The following is a 20,646-nucleotide window of genomic DNA, read 5'->3' on the forward strand; positions in this document are numbered from 1 at the left end:
GCAAGAGAAGGTCACACCTTCTTGCAGTATCGTTAACAAATTCCAAAGCCCTCTTTGAAAAAGGAACCATCTAAGAGATACCAGGAAAGGGAATTATTGCAATATCTATTCCTCATACCTCTGCATTCCTCAAAAAGATAGAAATCTACGACCATTCTTGGACTTGCGACCTCTCTAAACAAGCTTGTGAAGGTGCATTACGACCCTACAAGAGACAATACAACTACTATAACAAAGCAACAACATGACAGTCATTGAACTGAAGAATGCCTATTTTCACTTTTTAATGCATAGAAAGCATTGAAAACACTGACTCTCCTGGGTGTGTACGTCGCATTATCATGTCAAAATCCTTCCATTCGTTATTACATCTGCACCAAGTGAGTTCATAAAAGTATTATCAGTAGTGGCAACTTACTTCCGTAGAATTGCAGTACACTTGTATAGCCCAATGACTGGCTAACACAGTGGAACACAGCAACTCAGTGCAAAGACACAAACACAACAGTGCAGCACCTGCATTACATTGGGCGCATCTAGAATAATGTGACATTAAATTAAATCCGAAACCAGTCGAAGACATTTCTGGGAGCACAGGTAGACTTGCACAGGACATTTGCCTTTAATTCACAGGAGAGGATACAAGACTTTGTGGAAACTGTTCCTCTTTCCAAGATGTCACACTGTCTGACAGTGATGAATGTTAGTAAAAAGAAATCTCAGTATAATGGCATTATGTATTCGCCTAGTGCCTATCACAAAACTACACATGAGCCCCGTACAAGAGTAGCTCGGTAAATAGTGATAATTGGAAGAGGAATATTGGGAGGATCTACTGGTTGAAACACCATGGGTCATTCTGTCACAACATGGTAAAACACACAGAACCTAACAAAGGGGCAACCTTTTTCAGTCTCCTCATCTTTGGTGACTATAACAACAGATGCATCTCTCTTATGATTGGATCCCTTTATTGTCCATAATAGTACAGGGAGTTGGACAAAGTTGGAGCAAGGTCTACACATCAGTGTGTTGGAGCTAATGGCAATTCGCCTAGAACGTATATGTTTCTGTTAGATAGGAATTGGTGCAGTCACACTGTGTGAAACTACACAAGACTTATCTGCTTGGTGTTAGGTAGCCCACCTTTTGGTATAGGTCTGTACTAGACAAGTTGGTAGTGTGACTGAGCAGCCAGGTCTATCTCAAGAGGAGTAAATGTGAGCTGTAGGGCTGTACAAATGAAATCTGTCAATACAAGTAACCAAGTAACACTTGCACTCTCAAGGTTTCAGTTATACATATATGTATTTATTTACACTTCAAGTTTTAGTTAAGCTTCTTTAAAAGGGCAATTGTTTGTAACGGGCAAGCACACTTTGGAATAACTTTTCAACATTCAATAAAGGTGGTGAATACTCTTTGGATATGCTAATACATTTCTCATACACCCTGAAGTGACTTCAATAACAAAGATAGTATTGCATTTATATATAACACCAATATACTTTATAGACTCTGAGTTTCAGGAAGGAAGGGTTAAGGAACAATAGAAAGGTCAGAGCATACTTTCTTAAGAAGTAAAACGATAGTTGGAATCCTCCAATGAAATCTAGGTAAGCCTTTCCCAGCAGTAAAAGTGTTCAACAAATTGCAACCTATGAGGGACAAGCAATGCCAAAGTCAATGGTTTCTGAAAGGTGCCTTTAGGGAGCCAGCACAGCCAAAGTCAATTGGACAAAGTTTATAGTTCTGATGCACTTCTTGGATAAAAGTCTTTCATAAAGTCAGATGGTTCAGAAAATCACTGTAGGCACACACGCTGTTAAGCCTTTGCAAAGGGGAGTTGAAATCAACTCAGAAGGTTAAGCAAGTGCAAATCTCAAGTGAGAAAGCACGACTTAAGGCGAGAAGGTAAGAACCCCCAAGCCCAAACAGAACCTCTGGTTAGAAGAAAAGTGGTCCAGCTGGATTACATCTTGCTACAGCCAAGCAGACCCTGGTTCGTGAGCCTCAGTCATGGGAACAAGAGGGAGGACGTCTGGAGTGCTCCTGCGGCTGTACTCCGTAAGGTCATCGGCAGCTACAGGTTCTCTTCGATTCAGCAGCATTTCGCAGTTTCAGCGCTTCACAAACAGCAATGATGCAGAACGAATATCTCTGGTTGGACTTTCCTTGCTCCCTTGATCCTGGGCTCTGGTGAGGGGCACTGGATCGGGATTTTCTGATTCTGGAGTGTCCTTAGAAGGCTCCTGGAGCTTTTGGCCGGATTCGTTCCGCAGCAGATATTGCACTCGGTAATGGACACTCGACCCCTGGCATTGGGCTTCTGAAGCAACGGCGAGACACAGCAAATCGGGGATTGTGCCAAAGTGGAGTTCGTCTCAGGGTTAGTTGGTCCCACTAACCCAAGGGAGGAAGTCGTCCCGTCCGGAGCTTCTCTGTCGCTATGAAAAAAGAGGTCAGCACAGCAGCAGGGCTTCACCGGTACTTCGATGTCCAGGAGGTTGCAGCAGGCTTCTCTTCACGTTTTCTGCTTCGGATGTTTCTTCCAGTAGTCGACTCTGCTTCTAGTCCCAAAACCCTCACCTTTTAAGCAAGTTTTCCCCTTCATGCACAGCCTAGGATGTCAATCACAAAGTAGGGTTGCTGTCCTTCTAGGACAGCCAGCCGACGAATCAAGACTGTTTTTGTTCAGGCACTCCTAGAGACAATGGACAGGGGAGTTTTGGGACCCTCTGTCACATCCTGTCCTTCCAGACAAACTGGAGCTAAGGCGCGCTTCAGGGCTGAAGCCCGCGAAAGGCAAAATACACAAAGGGCTCAAACCTGTCTCAACGCACAGACTAAAAGCAAAGGAAGAACTCACAAACAGAAAATGACAATAAAAGAAGACCAGCACCATTTTGACAATATGGACACCCATGTGTACGGTACTGCAGCTGGGGGTTCAGCCTGCGGTAGAAATGCACAATGGTAGTAAAAAGTAAACCACTGCTACCAGTCATTTAAAGTTGTGAGGGTGACTAAAAATGTTACATAAGAAAGTAGGATAAGGGGCCACTAGGTAACCCCCGCAGCACTCCACATAAGATGGTGTGTGCTGGACCTACAAAGAGAAAAGATAAGTAAGATCAATTTCATCTTACTATTCTTGTGAACTGTAGTTCACCCAAGAAAATGTATTTAAACCTTAAGAGAAATCCAAAGGACTTCTCAATGACACTGCACTGAAGGTGCTGTGTGTCACTATACAAAAAGCAGATGCCTATGGAGTTTGTCAGACTCCAAAAACAGTGAAAACACAAAATCCTAATCAGGGAAAAACACATGAGAGAGTGAGAAAAAGGTCCCACTCACTCAGGAGTTAAAATTAAAAAGTCTTAAATCCAAGAAACGAGCTGGGGCGGGGGTCTCTAAGGTTGAAGGGAATTAGCACAGAAATGAAAATTATCCCTAACAGTTTCCCATCTTAAATAATGGGAATACATGTCTGCATAATGACAGATAATACAACAGTAATGTTTTATATTAACAAATATGGTAGACACACTCCAAATGCCTGTCTGACATGGCACTGCAAATTTGACACTGGTGTCAATTACAGTGGTAGCAAAGCACATACCAAACATATGAAATTGGCTTGCTGATAACTTAAGTCGGCAGATGCCACAGGCATATAATTGGGAGTTGCACACAACTGTACATCAAATAGCACTCAAGAGGTTGATGTGTTTGCACAAGGGAAACATCATATGGCAAGCCTTCACCTTTGGATACCCTCAACCAGGGTAACTGGGCAATGTGATGTGGATCAGCTGGTCCGGGATATTTGCTAACGCTTTACCCTGATCACAGTTAATACAAAAGCTATTGCACAAGAATCAGAGGACACGCATGACACTCATACATGACATTTATACTAACTGCAACACCCTAAAAATGCCAATTGTGGTTTCTGCATCTAATGCAAATGTTGATAGCCCCGCCAGACTAAAACTACGCCACATTTTCTCTCATGAGAGACACTGAAGAGCCCACACACCATAAACTTAAATGCCTGGCTACTGAAGTTATAGAATGTGTGCATGTAAAACACTGTCATAGGTATATGGATATATTAAAGTCATCAACAAAAAAAACAAGGTTTTACTATTTCAATAAATGGAAGATACATATATCTAATGGTGCATGAGACATGTTGCCCTTCAGTGTTCTCCTGCTTGATCAGGGGCCCGAAACCTTTGGCTCTCCAGATGTTTTGAACTATAACTTCCATTTCATCAAGCCAGTATAGCCAATTGCAAAGGATCATGGGCTTCGTAGTCCAAAACACCTCGAGAGCCGCAAGTTTCAGACCCCTGTGCTAGATGGTCAAGTCTCTTGAAAATTCCCTCAAGGTTAACCTCTCAGCATTACCTACTTATATTACTGCCCAGTACATAGTCACATAGCTTCAGGTTTGTGTAATAAATTCGTGGATGCAAAGAAATATGATAGTTAAACCCACCCCCATAATCAAACCAACAACTACTGATATTTCCCCCTTTCGATCTTATGCATACATTCTTCTGATGGCATCTTACCTTAAAGGGTAATTTCTTAGTAGCTGCCGCACTGTCACGACCGCCTATTCAAGAGCCCTGCCACGTAGATTTTTCGACCTGCAGAAGTCTCAGTCTTGTGTTCCACTTGTGTGCATCCCTGCAAAATGCCTTATTGTGCCAGTGCGTGCGCTGGCCCTGGTGCATCTAGATTTAGGTTGCGTGACAGCATCCTTATGTCGCTGGTCACTTATGGGGTTGCACACCACAACTCTCTGTATCCCAATTGGCTGTAGTGCATGCACAAGATTTCCTGGCCCACCACACACAATGACATAGTCAGTACATGTGGTAGATGGCACTGCTTTTTCCTCAGGCCCGATCACCACAGAAACGTAGACATGGTTATGGTCAACGGTAACACTCATAATGACACCATAGCATTTTACCTCATTGATGCCCACCAGGTTGGCATTAATTTGGATATTCCTTGGTTAACCCTACATCAAACCTCTGTACACTGAATATATTGCTCACTGTCTCTCAGTTATAGCTTCCGTGCCCTGTCTGTTCCCTGTTCACTGGTGTCTAGGGTTTCTGATCAATCCACAGGACCCAATCTGGTACCTCTGTGTTATCAAAGATGGAATGGCATATTCATTAAAACCTCAGCAGTGCAGTTAAACGCCATCAGGAATATGACTTCTCCAGCATTGGATCTTTCATGGATTCACATGCTTAGAATATTCCCCGTCGTCAGGCTGGGAACCCTCGGTACATTTATAAAGCCGTTTTCCACAGGAAAAATTTCGACACTTCTGTGTCCTATCTACGTCGTTTTGGGCTGCTTACGTATGCCCCAATAGGACGTAGCAGTATAAATGCCCCGCCCCCACGGCTCCCTTCAGATTTCAACCGTCTTCCAAAGTAGTGGGATCACCTTGTGTCATCTACTAGTTTTGCTAGGATGTTTTTTTCGTTTTTTTCTTAATGTCTGGGAAAGCTCTTTTTCGCCCATGTTCTACATGCGGGTTAAAGAAAGTGTATGACGGAGATGGCCATATGGACTGTATATATTGTCTCCACCCTCACCATTCGGCAGACAATCATGACATCTGTAAGGGCTTCTCCCAGAAGACTCTCAAAGACCAGAGTTGCCGGTTGGTGACTTGGTTGAATGACGGAGCGGGTGCGTACCCCCCTTCGGAGGTAGGCCCCACGCATAGCTTGGCCTCGACAACTAAATCTTTAGGGGCTCCCCGCCGTACAGCATCGGCTGAACCTCCGGTGAAGAAAGCTTGTCTGTTGGAGAAAGGCTCTTCGGAAAAACATTCCACGAGAGAATCTTCGCTGAAAACGAAAACCTCGTTGTCGTCCTCCTCATCTAAGAAGGAGAAGAAAGATCAGTCAAGATCCTCCTCAGGTGATCATCATAGATCATCCTCGAGAGTCTGCAAAACACAGATCAAGTTCAAAAAAGGCAGGAACGCCTCAAGGATCTGCGCAGCTACCAGCGTCGTCGACGGGAGGACGATCGTCGACTCCCTCACTGCCAGTGACGCAGATCGTCTCTTCAGGAGTTCCGCCGCAGGTGACGGCGACGATGACGGCAGTGCAAAATTTAGCCTCATCCACGGATGCTCCACAGGAGGCCTGGCGGCCAGAGGTATACGACCCGATTTTGCCGGAAACCTTGTTGCAGCAGGAGGCAGCCTTGTCCATATGCTCTGTGGACGACGAGCGTGAGCAGGTGGCTGGACCTGCAGAACTTGGGTTGCAAGGGGTTAGCAGGCTGACTCTTTCGAGCGGGACAAGTATCCCGGTTACAACCCCGTTGCTTAACCCGCAAACTGTTTTGTCTCTGGAGGTTCTATCTACATTGCAGAATTTGTTGAAGAAATTGGATGAGAAGTTACCTCAGGTTACAGCTCCGGCGAGACCAGGTGTCGATGAGCCAGGTCCTTCCCATCGACCAACTCCGATTGCGTCGAAGGCGGTGCCGTCCCATGAAGGCCTTCCAGGTGCACGCCCGGAAGAAGGAGAGCTGCTGGAATCCGAGTCAGAGAGAGAGTCCATATTGGATATATCTTTATCCCCCTTTAGAGACCCGACCTGGGAGTCGGAAGCGGAAATTCAAGCTCCAAGGAGCCCAGCCCAGCCATCACCTCCAGATGACATTGGTTCTTTCCATGCAATGATGAGTAAGGCTTGTACCGAATTTGGACTAGCCCAGGAGGAGGAGAAAAAAGACTGTTTTCTGTTTGATCATATGGGAAAAAGGAGGAACTCGGTGTTTTCAGTCCCCATATTAGATCATGTATGGCAAGAAGGACTTCAGACGATGCCTCATCCTTTCTCGGAGCCGGCATTAAAAGGTAGACTGGAGAAGAAATTCCCGAGTCCACCCCCAAATGTTTGCCTCTCAACCAACCCCAGAGTCGGTGGTATCAGCGGCTGCGGCGAGAAAAGCAAGGTCTCATCACAAATGCACGACTCCTCCGGAGAACGAGGCCAGGAGGCAAGATGCCTTTGGCAAGAAGGTGTTGTCGGTGGGTGCAACAACAGTGAAGGCGGACAATTCTCTGGCTATTATGGCCAGGTATGATAGAGAGATGTGGCATTGTTTGGCAGCCATACTAGAACATCTCCCAGACGAACACAGAAAGGCGGCGATGTTACTCATCAGAGAGGGGGAAGAGGCCTCTAATCACTCTATAAATATCGCTGTGGACCTGGCAGAATCGGGTTTTAAGCAGGTCAACAACGGGGTGGTTCTGAGGAGACAAGCATGGCTAAAGTGCACCAACTTTTGACCTGAAGTGCAACATAAGGTGTTGGATATGCCTTTTGAGGGAGACCTTCTTTTTGGTGAAAAGGTGGACGAGGCCTTGAAAGGCATGAAGGAGGACTCGGCACGCTCTCTGGGAGCCCTCCAGAGTGGTAGAAGTTTTTGTTCATTTCGCCCCTTTAGAGGAGCGTCAGGAAACTCACGGTTTTCATCATCAAGGGACCGTGCCTTCAATAGACCGTCGTACTCTTCGCAGGGCTACAGGCGGGCTTCTCAGACCACAAAAAGACGTCGGGACTATCAAGCCTCTAGGAAGAGGGGAGGCTACTCCTCGTCGTCGAAAGACAAACAAGCTAAAGACCAGCAATGACGGGATTCAGAACGTTCTGGGAGGCAGGGTGTCTCACTGTGTCGACGAATGGGAGAAGATAACCTCGGACCGGTGGGTTTTGGACACTGTAAAGGTCGGTCATTCCTTACAATTCAAAAGTAAGCCATCGCACATTCCACCAGTGTTTTTGGCTCAACCCCACCTGAACGTTTTAAGACAAGAGGTAGTGCTTATGCTACAAAAAGGGGCTATAGAATTGGTACCTGTGTCGAAGAGGGGTCAAGGAGGGTATTCTCGATACTTCGTGGTGAGGAAGCCCAACGGAAAATGGCGTCCCATTCTCGACCTTCGAGACCTCAACAAAACGTTAAAAAATCTAAAATTCAAAATGCTCACACTTCAGGAAGTGATCCGGTCGATTCAACAAGAGGATTTTCTGGTGTTGTTGGATCTCCAGGACGCGTACTTTCACATGCCAATGCGTCAACGACACAGAAAGTTCCTAAGGTTTGTAGTCGGGCAGACCCACTATCAGTTCACAGTGCTCCCTTTTGGATTAAAGTCGTCTCCCGGGACGTCCACGAAATGCCTAGCCCCGGTTGCAGCATGGTTGAGAAAACAGGGACATCATGTTTACCCGTACCTGGACGACTGGTTAGTGAGGGGATCGTCCCCTATGGCAACTCAAGCAAGTCTAGAAGCCACCATGCATCTTCTGCGACGACTGGGATTTGCGGTAAACTTTGAAAAGTCCTCATTGACTCCGTCAAGCAGCTTGGTGTTCTTGGGTGCACAGTTCGAAACTCAGTCAGGATTGGTGAGACCATACGTGAAGAGGATCCACAGACTCAATCAGCTGGCAAGGAAATGGAGAGTCAATACCAAAGTGTCAGTAAGAATATATGTCGATGCTGGGCGCCATGGCCTTGTGCATCCCTTTGGTGAACAACTGCCGCCTTTACATGAGGCCAATTCAAGAATTCCTGGCAGACCGATGGTCCCAGAGCCAGGGACTTTGGTCGGACAAACTGACCGTCGACGACGAGCTCCTGCGGGCACTTCGATGGTGGCAAGTCTTCGGAAACCTGTCCAGGGGGATCCCCCTGCAAGAGCCGGAGTTTCGCATGACCATAGTGACGGACGCGTTGCTGACTGGATGGGGGGCACATCTGGGCGCTCTCCAAATGCAAGGCCGGCGGTCGTCGAAGGAGTCGCTCCTTTATATCAATGTGCTAGAGTTGAGGGCAGTGCGTTGGGCCCTGAAAGCTTTTCTACTGCACATAAAAGGGTCAGTGGTGAGAAAATTGACAGACAACATGACAACAATGTTTTACTTAAGAAAACAAGGAGGTACTCGCTCCAGAACTCTTTCCACCGAGGCCCAGGAGGTATGGCAGTGGGCTCTACAACAAAATATAACCATTGTAGCCCACCATCTTCCGGGAGTAAAGAACGTGCAAGCGAATTCCCTCAGCAGGGAAATGGACCAGATACACGAATGGGAACTGGACGATAGTCAGTTGTCGAAGATTTTCAGAAAGTGGGGGCAGCCTTCTCTGGATCTCTTTGCAACAAGGGAGAACAAGAAGTGTGAACAGTACGCCAGCAGATGGCCGCAGATCAATTCGCTGGGGGAAGCGTTCTCCTTCCCATGGACGGACAAGTTTCTGTACGCTTTTCCCCCGTTTCCACCCACTCATACGGCGGACCCTGCAGTGGATTCACAGATACCGATGTCGAGTGATCTTGGTGGCTCCTTATTGGCCGAGACAGGTGTGGGTCTCCGACCTGCTACAGCTTTCAGTAGCGCGGCCGGTAACGTTTCAGAAAGTCCCGAACCTCCTGTCCCGGGACAAGGGAACAGTGTGACACCACGACCCGGACAGTCTCAACCTGACAGCATGGCTCCTGACTTCTCTGAGTTTGGTACCCTGACTATTTCATCGGATTGCCATCAAATTTTGCAAGCCGCGCAAGCTCCGTCCACGAACACTTTGTATGCATGCAAGTGGAGGAGATTCTGCGTGTGGTGTCAAAATCAGCCGGGGTTGCAGCCCCTGAATATAACTCCGGAACAGCTTCTACTATATTTGCTGCATTTAGCAGAGAGTGGGTTATCTTTTTCGTCGATAAAAGTACACCTGGCAGCCATTTCAAGATTTGCACGGAGAAGGCAGTCGTCGCCGTTGTTTAGTGATAGGCTGATAAAGCACTTCATGAAAGGTTTGTTTCGTACATTTCCACCGATTAAACGCTTTCCTCCGGTCTGGAGTCTTAACTTAGTGTTGGCGCAACTAATGAAAGCACCCTTTGAACCTGTGGCTTCCTCGTCTATGAAGTTCGTATTGTGGAAGTTGACTTTTTTGGTAGCTATCACTTCAGCACGACGACTCTCGGAGATACAAGCATTGGTCATAGATCCTCCTCGTCGACGATTACCTTTTGTCACTCCAAGGCGGGGAAACCGCTGGAAGGATGTCCGAGAGCTCATTCCACGAGGTCAACTTCGTCTTCGGCGGCGTTGTGGGCCGGAATTCCGCTTGGAGACATTTGTCAAGCGGCATCCTGGTCTGTGCCACATACATTTACCCGCCATTATTGCCTCGAACGGCAGCATGCAGACGATGTACAGATGGGATGAGCAGTCCTACGTCATCTGTTTCAGTGAGGTAAACCCTATTCAGGGGAATGTCCTTTAATCTATATATATATATATATATCTTAATGTATATTGTGGTGGTTGTTGTTGTTGTTGTTTTCTAAACCAACCTGTGACCGCTGGAGTTTGAAAAATTTTAAAAAAAGACTAAATGTGTGCTTAGGATGGTATTGGTTTGCATTCACACCGCCAAATCAGGATTACTGCTATACAATCTATTCTAAGCATGTGAATCCATGAAAGATCCAATGCTAGAGAAGGGAATAGTTTCTTACCTGTAACTCCATTTCTCCAGCATTGGTATCTTTCATGGATTCACATGCGCCCGCCGGCCTCCCCTGTATGCAAAATATATATATATATATATTTCTGATGTTTGTTAATCTGCTTAGAATCACATGCTGTGCATAGGTCCGACATCCAGTGGTCACTGCGGAGTATTGCATTTTGTTTTTCGTAGTCGAAAAGGGACGTCGACAAGGCGTGTCTGAAATACTATCCCTATAGTGACGTGCGTTGTACCCACAATCCCTCACGAGTCGAGGTCCCTCAGATTGTTTTTTTCCGCCCAACTACTGGTCGCCTTTACGCGGAGCTCCTCGAGAGACATTGCAGATTTCATCTCCTCGACCTTTGGTCGTTTTCCTATTTAATATATAACACATCAATCCCTCCCTCGACGCAGTTGTGAAGCTGTCTCCGCCGAGCAAGATCTTCGACGGAGGGGACGAGCGGAGGAGATCCTTCGGCGTTGCCGAACACGTGGTCTGGCCTCGCAGGCCAAATACAGTAGGGAGAGTGGGGTCGTGGGACATCTCTGGTTCTTTTCTGAGAATGCCTTTCCTTTTCCCCTTCCTTTCCCTTGGGGTCGTTATCATGATTTATTGCCTCGGCTATGGAGAGGACCTTTAGGTTTTGCCCGCTTTGCAAGGGCAAGTTTACTTGGAAGGACAAGCATTCACGGTGTAACCGCTGCTTGCCCCTCGATCACAAAGAGGAGGGTTGCACGGCTTGTCGGCTTCTTAAGCCAAAGATTCTAAAAGACCGTAGGGTCAAGAGGTGGGCGGCCTATGCTATGTCGAAGGCCGATTCTTCACCCGCCGCTGCTACCACCGACAGTGACGAGGAACGTGATAACACGACCTCCGCTCCGGAAGTCGTACACCCCTCTAAAGAGCGCACGCGCTCTTCGTCGTCTGTCCCCGGCCCCGACGGGCTCGGCTCACGCCCTGCTTATGGGGATGAACACCCCGGCGACACTGACGCACACAATACCACACATAAGCACACAACCCATAGCTCTTCTTCGTCAAAGACGAAGAAAGCATCAGCGCCCAAGGAGACGCAGGTTCCACCGGCGGCCTCCTCGGACCGTTCAGGTTCGAAGCCCCTCTCGCAGCCGCGACCAGCGACTGGGCTTTCGGCAAATAAGGGCGCCGCCCGGACCGTTCAGGTTCGAAGCCCTTCTCGCAACCGCAGCCGCGACCAGCGACTGGGCTTTCGGCAAATAAGGGCGCCGCCCCCAAACCATCGGCCGGCGCGCACCAGCAGAGAGCACACGCCGCCGTAGAACGATCAACACCCGTAACGTCAAAACCACACCCCTCCGCTGACAAACGAGTCGCAGAGAGCTTGGCGAGGATCGTTGTAGCAGACACCCAGAAGCGTACGCCGAAAGACACGTCGAGCGCTACGCAAAGGTCGTAAGACACGCCAAAAAAGCCCGAAGAAAGACAGGGACTACCCCCTTCAGTCGGGGGGACCCCCAGCACACCGGAAGGCTTTTCGGAACGCGACGGGACACTTTCCTCGACGTCATGGGAGAGGTCGAGCCGTTTTCAGCTAGATGACACTAATTTTCCCCCGCTAGACCGCTCAGGGGTACCCCATGAAACCATGGAAAGGCTCCATCTCTGCATGGAGAGAATGGAGAGGTTTATGAAGACCCAGAACCCTCCTACTCCCAAGAGAACAAGAGAAGGGCCTCAGGAGGACCCCAGGGCCAAATATCTGAGACTATTCAATCCCCAGCAGGACACAGCCTCAGATTTCCATAATGTGTATGACCTCACTGGTGAGGAACAATACTTGGAGGAGGAGGATGAATTTGTGGACGATGAAGAGGGACAGAACCAGGAGGAGGGTCTGGAAGACAGCCCAGACATGGTAGGAGAAGGCTTTGGAGAAAATCCAGAAGAAGGACCTTCTCATCCCTGGCAATCCCCATCAGTATATTCGGACACTGATGTCCTGAACCTAAATCCTCCTGACAATTCACCTGTTAGAAACACGTCTCCCATTGACGATCAGCCCACATTCAATGCCCTGTTGCGCAGAGCAGCAGCACATTTCGAACTGGACACTGGGGAGATCTCTCCTGAAATAGACTTTGTGGAAAGAGTAATTAAGGAGAAACCCCCGGTCAGCCAGACCATTCCCCTCCTCGCTTCAGTGAAGAGAAGAATCATCCCTTCGCTATCCACACCCGCACTAATCAGAGGAGTTAATCCAAGAATTGAAAAGCTTTTCACTCCTTCACCCTCAGACCCGCTGTACATCAGGGGACATTCCATTCCGGATTCCCTTGTAGTAACTAATACAAGGAAGAGGGCAGGGGTGCCGCTGTACACCAGCGAGGCACCACCTGACAAGGAGGGCAAGAGGTTATATGCCCTTGCAAAGAGAGTCACATCCTCGGCTGCCTTTTCGGCAAGAATTGCGAACAATTCTTTGCTAGCTAGCTACGCGGACGCGCAGCGGGCCAAACTGCGCAAAGACGCCGAAAAAGCGCCGGAACCACTACGTACACGCCTGCTATCAACTATTGGCGAAGGAACCCAGGTCAACCAGAGTATTGTAAAGAACTCTCTGGATGCTGCAGAGACAGCGGGACGTTCCCTGGTTCAGGGAATACTCCTAAAACGCCATGTATGGCTGCGCAACTCAGGGTTCAAACCGGAGACACAGGCGTCTTTAATAAATAAACCTGTTGAAGACTCAAACCTCTTTGGGAAAGCGGTGGATGAGGCTCTGGAGATGGCTAAAAAAGAGTTTGATACTATCAAAACTCTTGACCAGATCTCTAAGCCCACTACCAGACGCGGCTATGGCAACAAACGCTTTTTTCGTGGCCAACGCCAACAGCAGAATCAGCAGCAACAGTACCCTGCCACCAATTACCAGACCAATAGTGGGCAGTACAGCCAAAGAGGCCAGCGCCGTGGCAAAGGGAGAGGTCGGGGGTCCACCCCCAGAGGCTCCCAAGCCCCCAACAACACCAAGTGACGCGAAGATTCACGTCCCCTCCCATGCAACACCGGTCGGGGGCCGGATAACATCCTTTCTTCCAGCATGGGAGGGAATAATGTCAGACCGCTGGGTACTTTCCACCGTAGCCCACGGATACTGCATCGAATTCAACGGTTCCCCAACATACAGACCCCCGAGGGGACAGTGCATGACACCGGAACACCTTGCCATCCTTCTCCAAGAAGTAAAACAACTGCTGGAAAAAGGAGCCATAGAGGTCGTGCCTCTATCTCAGGTAACGGAAGGTATTTATTCAGTGTACTTCCTTGTACCCAAAAAGGATCTAACCATGCGCCCTGTATTAGATCTGCGCCCAGCGAACAAGTTTATCAAACCCCAGAAGTTTCGTATGGTGACCTTACAGGAAGTGATCCCACTGCTATCACAGGGAGATTACATGACAACATTGGACATGAAAGATGCATACTTTCATATTTTAATGTTGCCAGCGCACAGAAGATACCTCAGGTTCATGATAGAGGACAAACACTACCAGTTCAGAGTGCTACCCTTCGGCATAGCATCGGCACCAAGGGTATTCACGAAGGTACTGGCAGTGGCAGCGGCCCACCTGCGCAGGTTGTCCATCCCAGTTTACCCTTACCTCGACGACTGGCTCATAACAGGGGATTCTTACGAAACATGCTTCTCCAATACCCAAAAGACTGTAGACCTTTTGTTCCAGTTGGGCTTCTCCATCAACGAAAAGAAGTCCAGCCTAGACCCCAGCCAAATCAAACAATTGCTAGGGGCTCTAATTCAAACAAAGGACGGCCTCGTCTTCCCCTCCAACGAGAGGGTCCAAAACATGCTGTTTCAGATTCCTCAATATGTGACCGGTCGAGAGGTGACGGTACGCAAAGCAATGGCTTGCTAGGCATGATGGCGTCGTGTATTTATTTGGTACCTCACGCGCGCCTGCGCATGCGCCCTATGCAAGAGTGGCTCAACAGCCAGTGGTGTCAGCCCAGCGGACTATGGGACGAACTAGTGGTGGTCTCGCAGGCCTTGATTTTCTCGCTACGGTGGTGGACAAAGGAAAACCTGGAAAGAGGGAAACCCTTTGCCACACCCGCGGCGGAAGCCACTCTAACCACAGACGCATCCCTCACAGGATGGGGGGCTCACCTATCCCATCAGACTGCTCACGGAGTGTGGACTCCGAACGTAGCATCCAAACACATAAATCTACTGGAGCTACTAGCTGTGTTCAAGGCGCTAAAAGCCTTCCAGGAACACCTACAAGGCAAGACTGTGTTGGTCCTTACAGACAGCACCACAGCCATGTACTACATCAACAAGCAGGGGGGCACCCACTCTCCAGGACTGTCCAAACTGGCCCAAAATATATGGAAGTGGGCTCTCAAACAAAACATGTTCCTACTGTCACAACATGTACCAGGGGAACTCAGTCTGCTGGCAGACAAACTCAGCAGAGATTTCCCCCTGCCCGTAGAGTACGAATGGCGACTGCACGAAGACATCGTCTTCGACATCTTCTCACAATGGGGATTCCCAGAAATAGACCTGTTCGCAACCCTGGAGAACTCACAATGCCAAAGTTACGCCTCCAGGTACCCCCAGAACCAATCCAAGGGGAACGGTCTGTCGATGCAATGGTCAGGGAAATTTGTTTACGCTTTTCCCCCGACTCCCCTTCTCAACAAGGTGGTGCACAAGATGCACCAGGAACAAGTGACCATGATACTGGTGGCCCCAATGTGGGCTCGACAGCCATGGTTCGCTCACTTGATGGAGATGTCTCTATCTCCCCCAGTGAAACTCCCCTGCCCTTACAACATGCTGTCACAAGACAAGGGCAGGACTCTGCATCCATGCCCCCAGAACATGAACTTAGCAGCTTGGCTCCTGAGATCATAGAATTCGGACATCTACAGCTCCCGCAGAGATGCATGGACATCCTCAGGGAAGCCAGAAAACCTAACACTCGCCACTGCTATTCTAGCAAGTGGAAGAGATTTGTCATCTGGTGCAGAGGAAAAAGCATCAACCCGATTGACTGCTCTCCCACACATATTGTTCTATACCTGACCCACTTATTGGATTCAGGTCTAGTGTTCAATTCCATTAAAGTCCACCTAGCAGCACTTTCTGCATACACCACTTCCCAGCTCAGTGTCGTGGTGGAAGATCCCTGTTATAAAGGCCTTCATGGAAAGAGTAAAGAGAATACACCCCCCGATAGCTGACCCAGCTCCCGGATGGGACCTTAACGTGGTACTTACCAGACTCATGGGCTCACCATTCGAACCCATGCACAAAGCATCTCTTAAACACCTCACTCTTAAGACTGCTTTTCTAATAGCTATCACCTCCATCAGGAGAGTAAGTGAACTACAGGCTCTTTCTGTTCTAGACCCCTTCGTTACAGTTCACAGAGATAAGGTGGTTCTACGCACGCACCCAAGGTTTGCTCCGAAATTCATCTCGAAATTCCACGTAAACCAGTCTATAGAACTGCCAACGTTCTTTCAAAATCCTTCCAACTTGGGAGAAAAAACTCTGCACACACTAGATGTGCGCAGAGCGGTCATGTTCTACATGGAAAGAACCAGACCACTGAGGAAGACTAATCAGTTCTTCGTCTCGGTGGCAGCAGGAAGAGAAGGGGATGCAGTTTCAAAGTCCACTATTTCTAGATGGATTGTTCAATGCATCACTCTCTGCTATACTCTTGCTAAGAGAGAACTGCCCTTTAAGCCAAGAGCACACTCTACTCGAGGCACGGGGGTGTCCATAGCATTCATTGCAAATGTTCCCCTTGAGTCCATCTGCAAAGCGGCTACCTGGAGTTCTCTGCACACCTTTACAAAACACTACTGTCTAGATACACACTCGAGATCTGACTCCGAGGTGGGACAGGCAGTATTAAGACATCTTTTCTCTACTGTTCCTTCTCATAACCCACCGCCAACTCCGGGTACTGCTCGCTAGTCTATGCACAGCATGTGATTCTAAGCAGATTAACAAACATCAGAAGACAATGCATTACTTACCGTAAAAGCATTTCTGATGGTTGTATCTGCTTAGATTCACATGCGCCCACCCTTCCTCCCCGCTCGGATGGAAGGAACATAGACTTCCTTTTATATCTCTCTTTTCTGTACTCACTCACGTCTAGAAGGCTCCCTCAGGGCAGAAAAATACAAACAGAGGGAAATTGACGCGTGAGGGATTGTGAGTACAACGCACATCACTATAGGGATAGTATTTCAGACACGCCTTGTCGACGTCCCTTTTCGACTACGAAAAACAAAATGCAATACTCCGCAGTGACCACTGGATGTCGGACCTATGCACAGCATGTGAATCTAAGCAGATACAACCATCAGAAATGCTTTTACGGTAAGTAATGCATTGTCATACCCCATTCTACTTTGAAGGGGTTAAAATCTGAAGGGAGCCGCGGGGGCAGGGCATTTATACCGCTACGTCCTATTGGGGCATGCGCAAGCAGCCCAAAATGACATAGATAGGACACAGAAGTGTTGAAATTTTTCCTATGGAAAACGGCTTTATAAATTTACCAAGCGTTCCCAGCCTGACGACGGGGAATATTCTAAGCATGTGAATCCATGAAAGATACCAATGCTGGAGAAATGGAGTTACAGGTAAGAAACTATTCCCTTCTCGACTGATTTCATTCTGGGAGCCAAAATTCCCTGTGAGGGCAAATATATGCTCTTACACAATAAGAACATGCCTACATTCACAATTATATGACAACCTAGCAACAAAAGCATTTTTCCAGAACTGTACGTCCCTAACAGTCTTGTCACTCTTCTTCATGTCCAAGGAAGGGGGGAGCTAAGTTTGTGCAACGACTACTATGCTGTAAATGATATCATGGTCACGAACCTTGGACCCTTCCTTTAATAGCAGTACTCATCAACTAGGTGTCCCAAGTCTAGCACAAAGTAGACCTACGCTAAATGTATCACCTGGTCCATGCTAGAGAAGCCAATGAGTGGAAAATTGCCTTCAGGACCTGGTATGATCTATGCAAGAATGTAGTTATGCCTTTTGGCTTGGCCAATGAACCAGCAGCATTCCAACACTTCATGATCAATGTGTCCAGTGAAATCTTTGATCCTTACGTTGAGGTTTATCTGGATGATAATCTCATGTATTCTCCCAATCCCCAGCTTCATGAAGGTCACATGGCCATCATCCTAGATTTTCATCTAAGTATATTTCCAAATTCCATATCAATCATATAGTGTGATGTTATTCAAAGAACCACCTTCTGACAAAGAGGAAATATATTAATTAGATGGGCACAGAGCAGTTCTGTTTTACATGCAAAGGACAAAGTCCACCATAAAAACAAGTCTGTTTTTGTGTTTTTTAGAGTTCTGATTAAAGGAACGGCCATCAGTTAAGCGTGGATGACCAAATGACTGGAACAGTTTTTTGAAGAATGTCATAAATTAGCAAATATGCAAATAAAAGCTCATCCAATGCCCCATTCTACTAGAGCAAAAGGAGCCAGAATTCCTTTCTTAGAAAATGTCCAGTAGCTCATGTATGCAAAGCAGTAACATGGTGCTCAGTGCATTCTATCACCAAGCACAGCTGCATTGACACACACACCAGAGCAAAAGTGGGACAAGCAGTGCTAAAGAATGTATTTAATACTGGTCCAATTACACTCTCCTCCAGTAGGCAAAACTGCTTGCTAATCTACACAAAGCATGTTAATCTAAAACATACAAGCTGAAACTAAAATCATGATTTACCTTTAACATTATTTGTATAACTTATATCTGCTTTACATTTACAGTTGCCCAAACTAACCTTCCCACAGGTAGCTACAGGATTGACCAAAAAAACAAACATGGATGCATATATAGACATACTGTACATAAATGTTTCTTTTTAAAATTGGTTTTACTGATTTATAGTGTACTTAACAGTGTGTTACACATTATATACATATATGTTTGCACGCAGGGTGTTATAGGCAGACAAGCAAAATGACAAGTAATCTAAGAAGAACAGTTACCAATTGCATCATTGAGGGTATTGTGTATTTGTATTTTGTTTATTTGTATAGAACTCCAAGCCCTGGGGCATCTGGGCACATTTCTTACATAGAAAAGGTTACAGACCGTACAATAGAACATAGGTTACATATCTGCAAGTGTACACTTCTTACATATGTTAATAGTGCAGAGTTGCGCCAATAGTTACAATTGGTAAGCTGCCGAGGCTTGGGCTAGTGAGCAGTCATACGGCAAAGGGGTATCTAGAATTCTTGGGCGAGGAGCCTCGTTTTTGCATTTCTCCTGAATGGATGATATTTGGGTTCAGTTCTTAGTGGTAAAGTTAGGGTGTTCCATAATTAGGCTGCTAAGAAGGGGAAGCTGCTGCCTCCTGCCTGTTGTAGCTTGAACCTAGGGATTTTGAGGCAGTGTGTCTGAGCAGATCTGGTCAGGCGAGCTGAGGTTTTGCGTAAAAAGTGATTGTTCAGGTATCTCGGTGCTAGCTTCACAATTCACTTATGAGTAAGTGACAGGGATTTGAAGGCAGTCCTTTGCTTGATCGAGAGCCAATTCAGGCTTTCGTCTTAAATTGGATATACGTTGGGATCTAGGGATATTCAGACCTGACCTGATCATATTGTTTTGTATAACTTGCATCTTTTTCAGGTTCTGTTAACTGGTTCCAAGGTAGAGTGCGTTGCAGTAGTCTATTTTTGACAGTGACTAGAGCTCTTGCTATGGAGATGCAATTGGGTGTGGTGACCTACGGTCTGCAGGCTGTGATTAACTTGCAGGTGTATGCTGTTGAGGAGGGTATTGCATTTACTTGTTAGTTAGAGATGAGTCGATGTATATGCCTATGTGTTTTCACATCCTTGGAGACCCTGATGGAGTTACTGTCTATATTGAAGTAGTCAAACTGTTTGTCTAGTCTGTTGAGTTTTAGTTTAGAGCCTAAGAGGAGAAGATCTGTCTTCTCATCATTGAGACAGAGACCGTGCGTGGCCATCCAGGCCTGTATGATGCTGTAGATATCATTAAATACTTTAGCGTCAGTATCATAGTTTCCGGTGATGGGTATGAGTATCTGGGTGTCATCTGCATAATTAGTGTAGGTGATACCCAGACAGTTGAGGTCATTGAACAGGGGCCTCATAAGTACATTGTATAGGGTGGGAGACACGCAGGATCCTTGGGGTACTCCGCACGTGACTGGTGCAGGCTCGGCAGAGGCTGAAGGAGAGAAGACTCTCATTGATCTATTATCAAGAAAGGACTGGATCCAGGTGGTGGCTTTAAGAGAGAAGTGAGCTGCTGAGGTTAGGTGCTTGCAGAGGACTTTGTGGTCTACTAAATCAAATGTGGCCGGTAGATCTAATAATAGTAGAAGGGCAAGTTTGCCTTTGTCTTTTAACTCTTCGATTTGGGTTTTTAGGTCAATCAAGGCTGTTTCCGTACCATGCCTAGGCCTAAAGCTTGATTCTCTGAGGCCAAGGAGGTTGTTTATTTCTAGGTTTTCTTGAATCTGCAGGTAGGCTGCTCTATCCATGATTTTCAATAAAAATGGAAACATGTTGATGGGTCTGTAGTTAGTGGGGATGTTAGGGTTGGCTTCTTTAGTAGTGGGAGGACCTATACGTCTTTTAAGTTGCTAGGGACTCTGCCTGTTTCAAATGAAGCGTTGATTATAGACTTGGTGAAGGGAGCCAGTTCCTTGGCTGCCTCATTAATGATAGCAGCAGGGCAGATGTCTCCCTGGCATCTTGAAGCTAGCAAATACATGTCATTAATGGATCCCATTGCTGTCAGTGTCTAATTAAAAGCTTAGAGAACTGTGTGCATCTCTATTTATACTTAATTGTAGCATGTTGTGATGATTCTAAAAGTCCTCGTATTTTTCAGTAATCAAAACCCAGATGAATCTTAAATCTTGTTGAATGAGGGCAAGACAAACATTATGGCAGATAGATTAAAGCCTTCCCGTTTTTTCTTTACTATAAATAATGTCA

General features: G+C 47.0%; 1 protein-coding gene across 6 annotated transcripts in view; it reads left to right on the top strand.

Moving 5' to 3' along the window:
• EEF2K (eukaryotic elongation factor 2 kinase) overlaps nt 1-20,646 on the top strand; it is a 347,873-nt gene that overhangs the window by 272,373 nt on the left and 54,854 nt on the right. The gene's annotated exons all lie outside the window — the stretch shown is intronic.

Source organism: Ambystoma mexicanum, chromosome 2p (assembly GCF_040938575.1).
Source record: "Ambystoma mexicanum isolate Mex_15411 chromosome 2p, UKY_AmexF1_1, whole genome shotgun sequence".
Classification (NCBI taxonomy): Eukaryota; Metazoa; Chordata; class Amphibia; order Caudata; family Ambystomatidae; genus Ambystoma; species Ambystoma mexicanum.